Here is a 7,097-nt window from a genome sequence, read left to right on the forward strand (position 1 = left end):
CACCAGCTGGAGGGTGGGGGGGAAGGGTTGGGGAGTAAGTCTGGTGGTAGGTGGAGTTAGGGGAGGCAGCAAGCTCAATTTGGGGGCATCTCAGATACTCCCCGGCATTTATTCAGAGAGCTGGAGGCAGCTGGGTTCTTGTGGTCTGGGTGGCTATTGGCTCTGGTTCCATCTCCTCTGCCTGCCCTGCAGACAGCTCCTCCTGGGAGGATGGTGACAGGAAACTCTAGCCGATGGAATCTGGAGCTGGCAGGGTGGAGGGTGATTAATGCAGAAGACATGAAGGCGGTATTGGATGGCAGCAACCCCAGACGCTGTTAGACACAGCAGAAAGTGATCAAAGAGGATGACAGGGAAAGGTGGTAATGGATGCCCAGAATATCCCTCCACTCCAGCTTAAGCGAGGGGAAGGCAGTCGGGGCATGGCTGCCTTTCATGTTCAGAGTCGACTTTGACTCCAGTACATCAGCCTCTGTTGAATGCTGCCGTCACGTGTATTGAGTCAGTCTCCATGGCGCACCTACCATATGTACGCAGGCCTCTTTGTAAGAGCTAGGGGATAGAAGGGCAGGGGACAGACGTGGGGAGCTGGACTCCTGGGGTGGGAGGGTGCGGAGAAATGATAAACAGAGCGAAGCAGAAACACGGGCGCCTCCAGGTGAATGAAGCAAAGGCCAACTCTCTGGACCCACACAGCCCAGGTCACAGCCCCCAAAGCCACATACCCAGCCCAAGCAGGACACAGGGCAGCTTTGGCTAGAATGTGGCTCTGGGGCAGAGAGAAAGGAAAGGAGAGAAGGCAAACAGATGGTAAAGGGGGAGGAGTATTTCAGATAAAACAAAGCTAAAAGCAAGGAAGTTAGGGGGGCTGGGAGGTGGCCTACCTAGAATAGCATGTTACCACCCACAAGGACCCAGGTTCAAGTCCCTAGCCACCACATGGGAGTGCCTGCAGGGAGAGAAGCTTCTTGGGTACTAGAGTGGTGCTGTAGTGTCCCTCTTTCTCTTTCAGTCTCTCTCTGTGTCTTTCACCCTTCATCTAAAAGGAAGAAAAAAAAGATGATTGCTGGGAGTAGAGGAATTATGCAGTGGTAACCCTGAGGAGAAGAAGGAGAAGAAAGAAGAGGAGGGGGAGGGGGAGGAGAAGGGAAGGAGGAGGGGAGGAGGAAAAAGAAGGAGAAGTAATAGAATGGGAAGAGGAAGAAGAAAAAAAGAAAGGAGTGGTCTGGGAGGTGGCACAGTGGATAAAGCATTGGATTCTCAACCATGAAGTCCTGAGTTTGATCCCCCGGCAGCACATGTACCAGAGTGATGTCTGGTTCTTTCTCTCCTCCTATCTTTCTCATGAATAAATAAATAAATTCTTTTTAAAAAGGAAGGAAAGAAAGAAGGAAGATAGAAAGGAAAAGGAAAACGGAAGAAAAAGAGAAAAAGGCTCAGGGCCCAGAGATGGCTCACCCAGTAGAGTGCACACTTCACCAGCACAAAGGTCTGCGCTGATGCTCAGGCCGCCACATTTAGAGCATTTGTACAGGGAAGCTTCACAAGCTGTGGAGCAACACTGCTGTGTTTCTTTTCTCCTGCCCCATCTGGATAAATGGTGGGAAGCCTGCTGGGAGTGATGAAACAAGAAATAAGAGAGAAACAGAGAGAGAAACTCTAAGTGGGGCTGGGAAGACAACATGATGGTTATACAAAAAGGCTTTCCAGCTTGAAGCTTTGAGCTCCCAGGTTCAATCCCCAGCACCACCATCAGCCAGAGCTGAGCAGTACTCTGGTCTCTCTGTGTCTTCCTCTCATTAAATAAACAAATAAATAAAATATTACAAAGAGAGAGAGAGAGAAAGCCTCAGTGAGAGAATGGCGTGAGAGTGAAGACCTGAGAGGGCCCAGTAAGCAAGCCAAGTGGCTCTCAGGGGAAGGGCACAGGGCAGAGACTGGAGACACGCCTGGTGGGCCTGAGGAGGGATAGTGGTGAGGAGAGGGGCTCTGAGGGGCAGCTGGGAGCCAGATACTGCCATGCGGGGGGCTTGTCAGGACGCTGGCTTTCACTCCAAATGACATGGAAAGTCTTTGAAGGATTTTGAAGTGGGAGGAACATCCTCTGACTTCGTAGCTAATGAACTCCATCTGGCTGCTGGGTTGAACATACAGAAGAGGAGGGAAGGGTGGAAGCAGGGGGGTCACCAAGGATGATATTGCAGAGCCCAGGTGAGAGGCCACGGTGACTCCGGCGGGGGTGCTCAGGCCCCAGACACACCTTCTGAAACCAGCAGATCAGCCTCGGGCTAGGAGAGGATAGCTCAAGTATTTCTCATCTGAGTAAAGGAGGGTTAAACTGTCACCTTTGAGAATAGGAGGCTTTCAGGAGCTATGTGACAGGCACAGGAGCGAAAACGAGGTCACAAACGTTCATGTGAATGCTGATGTGCAAAATACACACAACACACATTCATGCACACACACATGCATACACAAGTCTAGTGCAAGGGCAGATACTCAGCACGCGGTCTGGAGTGGGTTTGGCTTCTGGGGCCAGGGGTGGTGTAGGAACCCAAATCTCTTGTGTCCTGCTGATACCATCCTGGTAACTGTGGGAGGCTGATGTTAAGGAATGATTTTCCCCTCAATGTATTTATTTATTTTGGATAGAGGCAGAGAAAAATTGAGAGGGAAGGAGGATATAGAGAGACAGAGACATCTATAGACCTGCTTCACCACTTGTAAAGTTTGACACACACACCTCCCCCGCAGGTGGATATCAAGGGCTTGAACCTGGGTACCCATGCACTGTGATGTGTGCACTTAAGCAGGTGTGCCACAGAAGACCCTCTGGCATAGCACATGAAGACTGACCACGCCTCTGCCAGCATGTTCTGTTTTCACATTCTCATGTCTTGCTTTCATGATAATAGCACAGCCTGTTTTTGTAATGTACGTCCTACCAAGCAGAACATCTAAAGCCAAAGTCATCATCTTTTTTTTTTTTAAAGTATTTATTCATGAGAAAGATAGGAGGAGAGAAAGAACCAGACATCACTCTGGTACATGTGCTGCCAGAGATTGAACTTAGGACCTCATGGTTGAGAATCCAATGCTTTATCCACTATGCCACCTCCCAGACCACCATCTTTTAAAAAAAAATTATTTATTTAATTGTTTGTTTGTTTTCCCTTTTGTTGCCCTTGTTGTTTTTCATTGTTGTTATAGTTAATGTTGTTGTTATTGATGTTATCATTGTTGGATGGGACATGGAGAGAGGAGGGAAAGACAGAGAAGGGGAGAGAAAGAGACCTGCTTCACCACCTGTAAAGGGACTCCCCTGAAGGTGGTGACCCAGGGGCTTGAACCAGGATCCTTCTGTCTGTCCTTGCGCTTTGTGCCATGTGCGCTTAACCCACTATGCTACAACCCGACTCCCAGTCATTATCTTTATTTTTATTTATTTATGTTATTTTTCTGCCTCCTCCAGGGTTATTGCAGGGATTGCTTGCCTGCACTATGAATCAATTGCTCCTGGAGGCCATTTTTTCCCCTTTTGTTGACCTTGTTTTTTATTGTTGTTATTGTTATTATTGTTGTTGTTGTTATTGCTGTCATTGTTGGATAGGACAGAGAGAAATTGAGAGAGGAGGGGAAAGCAGGGGGGAGGCAGAGGAAGAGAAAGACACCTGCAGACCTGCTTCACCGCTTGTGAAGTGACCCCCCTGCAGATGGGGAGCTGGAGGCTCGAACCCAGATCTGTACGCCAGGTCCTTTCACTTTGAGCCATGTGCGTTTAACCTGCTGTGCTACTGCCCAGCCCCCAGTCATAATCTTTAAACATGTGCCCCAACCCCCCATCTGGGGAGAGATGACTTGCAAAATAAATCAGAAGTAAAAAAAAAGAGAGAGAGAGAGAGAGAAAGCTGAGAATCCCATTATAAACCAGCTATAAGATCTCTCTATAAACACCACATTTTCTCTGCCTCTCTACAGTTGGCTGCTCTCTGCCGTCTGGCTGACATACTTTGCTGGTCAGTAGATAAACACCCCCTTCCCCCTTTCCACACTTTGCTGGTTGAAAATTCTCCCACAAGACCTGGGTCCATGGGCTGTACCCTCGCCCCTGGTCCCACACCTCAGTGACTCAGACATGGAGGCTGTGCCTTATGGGGTATCAGCCCTGCTCTTCTCTCTCTTTGTCTCTCTTCTCTGCCCTGCCACCTCTTCTCCCCCCACCCCCTCCCTCTGTCTCCAGTCCTGCAATTCATCACAGCTCTGTGTCCCTGCCCTCTCTGACTGGATCTCTCTGCAGCACCACTTTTGCATTTTGATGTTAAAACAATATTTTACCCACTATATGACAGTGCTTGGAGCCTCTGCAAAGGCCTCTCACATCTGTTCCTTCATTTGATCTTTCCCAGGTTGCTGCCAGCCAGGCAGGGAAGGTATTATTAGCCAGGGCCATGGTCAAAATATTTAATAGCTAATATACGGTGGCCCTGACCCATGGGGATGCATGTGGGCTACAGCATCTCGTCGCTTAGTGAATGGAGAGAGGCATGGGGGGAGGCTGGAGGAGAGAAACCCTCAAGGGATGGAGGAGCACTGGAAGGTGGGAACAACAAAGGGGCAGATTTGAGGGACTCAGATCTGAGGCAGCCTTTTCCCATGAGTCTGGAGGCATTTCTGTTTCTCAAGCATGCACAAGTGTGTCAGTGCTCACAGCTGTCTGTTGTGGGAATTGAGGGCCAATAAGTAAGTTGCAGGGTGAGAAGAGAGGCAGAGGTGAGGTCCCCCAGCTCCTCAGGCAGACAGATGTCTTTCTAGCACCTCAGAGTGTAGCCTTTTATCTGCTCCTCAGCAGTCTTGGACTGGTGGCCGGATGCTCTGGAAATCTAATCTCTGATCTCACAGGTCTTATCACCAAGTCTTCTTATCCACTCACCACCTCCTCTGGCCTCACCCTCAAATGTCTTCATTCTGCTCCTGAATTCCTTCACTTCAGGATGATTTCCACTGAGTCCAGAAAGGACCCAGACACTCCCTGAGGCCCTCATCCTCCTCCAAGCTGCCCACAGGGAGGGGGTCTTGGAGGACTCTATCTCAACAGGTCCCAAAGGGGCCTGACCACCTTCTCCCAAGCCTGCTCTCATTCATGAGTGGCAGCGTCTCCGAATCAATGCTCAAAATGCCAGGTAACCAAGAGGCAAGGGTTATACAAGGAAAGCGAGTTTATTTCAGGTTGCTAGCTGAGCCAGGAAGATGGCAGACTCATGTCTCAAGGAGCAATCTTGTTCTGAGGCTGGGACTTAGCGCCTGTAAAGGGTAGTGGGGCTAGTGAGGGAGAAGGGGTCCGATCACATAGCCACCTGGATGACATAAAAGACACTATCCATAGGCTGATTCTTCAAACCTGGAAGGGTTTCTTTTACAAGGTTGTTTGTCCGGCTGGAAAGGATCCTATCAGGAGGAATGAATCACAAGAGCCTTGTGTATAAAATGCGAGATAGAATCATTAAGCAATACCCTCCCCTCCCCCCTCTCCCTCCCAGGTCTGCATAACAAGTCCCATTCCCCCTTTCCTTGGAGGCCTATGTGACAGACTTCTGTTTTTAATTTTAGAAGTATATATCTGGGAGCTGCATTATTCCCACTAGCCAAGGAATGGAAACAGTCTAAATGCCCATCAACACATGACTGGATAAAAACATTGTGGGGCAACATGCTTCACTTTAGACTGTGTCCAGAGACTTCACGTGTGGAATGACAACCCTTCAGCTTCATTACTCAGGTGAGACCTATCCTTTCATAGTATACTCTAATTTCATCTCAAGTGGTTCACTTTCTAACAAAGTCCCAAAACCTAGATATATACCAGTTTCTGTGAGAGAGAGCATATGTTCACACGTATCTATAAACTACTGCAAAATATATACCTGAAAGCAGAAGTACACTAGAGTTTGCAGTGAGTACCTCCCTAACACTTCCTCTCCACTATTCCAAGCTTTGGGTCCATGATTGCTCAACAATTTGTTTGGCTTCATATGTTAACTCTCTTTTCAGTCACCAGGTTCCAGATGCCATCAGGATGCTGGCCAGGCTTCCCTGGACTGAAGACCCCAGCAATGTGTCCTGGAGCTCTGCTTCCCCAGAGACACACCCTACTAGGGAAAGAGAGAGGCAGACTGGGAGTATGGACTGACCAGTCAATGCCCATGTTCAGCGGGGAAGCAATTACAGAAGCCAGACCTTCTACCTTCTGCAACCCACAATGACCCTGGGTCCATGTTCCCAGAGGGATGGAGAATGGGAAAGCTATCATGGGAGGGGGTGGGTTATGGAGATTGGGTGGTGGGAATTGTGTGGAGTTGTACCCCTCCTACCCTATGGTTTTGTTAATTAATCCTTTCTTAAATAAAAATAAAATAAAATAAAATAAATAAAAACATTGTGGGGTATATTATATTCAGTGGAATATGACTCTGCAGTTAACAAAAAGATGGTATTGTGGCCTTTGGGACAAAATGGATGGATTTTGTAGGTGATTATGCTAAGTGAAATATGGAAGGGCATGAAAGATAAGTACTATATAGTTTCTTCTTCTTCTTCTTCTTCTTCTTCTTCTTCTTCTTCTTCTTCTTCTTCTTCTTCTTCTTCTCCTTCTCCTCCTCCTCCTCCTCCTCCTCCTCCTCCTCCTCCTTCTCCTCCTTCTCCTCCTCCTTCTCCTTCTTCTTCTTCTTTTTTAAATTGATTTAATTCTGAATGACAAGTCCACTGCATAAGAAGGATGCAATTCCACACAATTCCTACCACCAGAGTTCTGCATCTCATCCCCTCCATTGGAAGCTTTCCTATTCCTTATCCCTCTTGGAGCATGGACCCAGGATCATTATGGGGTGCAGAAGGTGGAAGGTCTGGCTTCTGTAATGGCTTCTCTGCTGGACATGGGCATTACCGGTCCATCCACACTCGCAGCCTGTTTCTATCTTTTCCTAGTGGGACAGGGATCTAGAGAAGTGGGGTTCCAGGACACATTGGTGAGGTTGTCAGCCAAGGGAAGTCCGGTTGGCATCACGGTAGTACCCTGCAACTTGGTGGCTGACAAGCATTAA

General features: G+C 48.3%; 1 long non-coding RNA gene across 1 annotated transcript; it reads left to right on the forward strand.

The window, feature by feature from the left end:
• Positions 1–309: 309 nt before the first annotated feature.
• LOC132532678 (uncharacterized) lies at positions 310–6,298 on the forward strand. Its single transcript, XR_009544584.1, has 4 exons — positions 310–529; positions 3,979–4,016; positions 5,608–5,776; positions 6,049–6,298. It is a non-coding gene; the product is annotated as an uncharacterized LOC132532678 (long non-coding RNA).
• The last annotated feature ends 799 nt before the right edge of the window (positions 6,299–7,097 follow it).

Source organism: Erinaceus europaeus, chromosome 14 (assembly GCF_950295315.1).
Source record: "Erinaceus europaeus chromosome 14, mEriEur2.1, whole genome shotgun sequence".
Lineage (NCBI taxonomy): Eukaryota > Metazoa > Chordata > Mammalia > Eulipotyphla > Erinaceidae > Erinaceus > Erinaceus europaeus.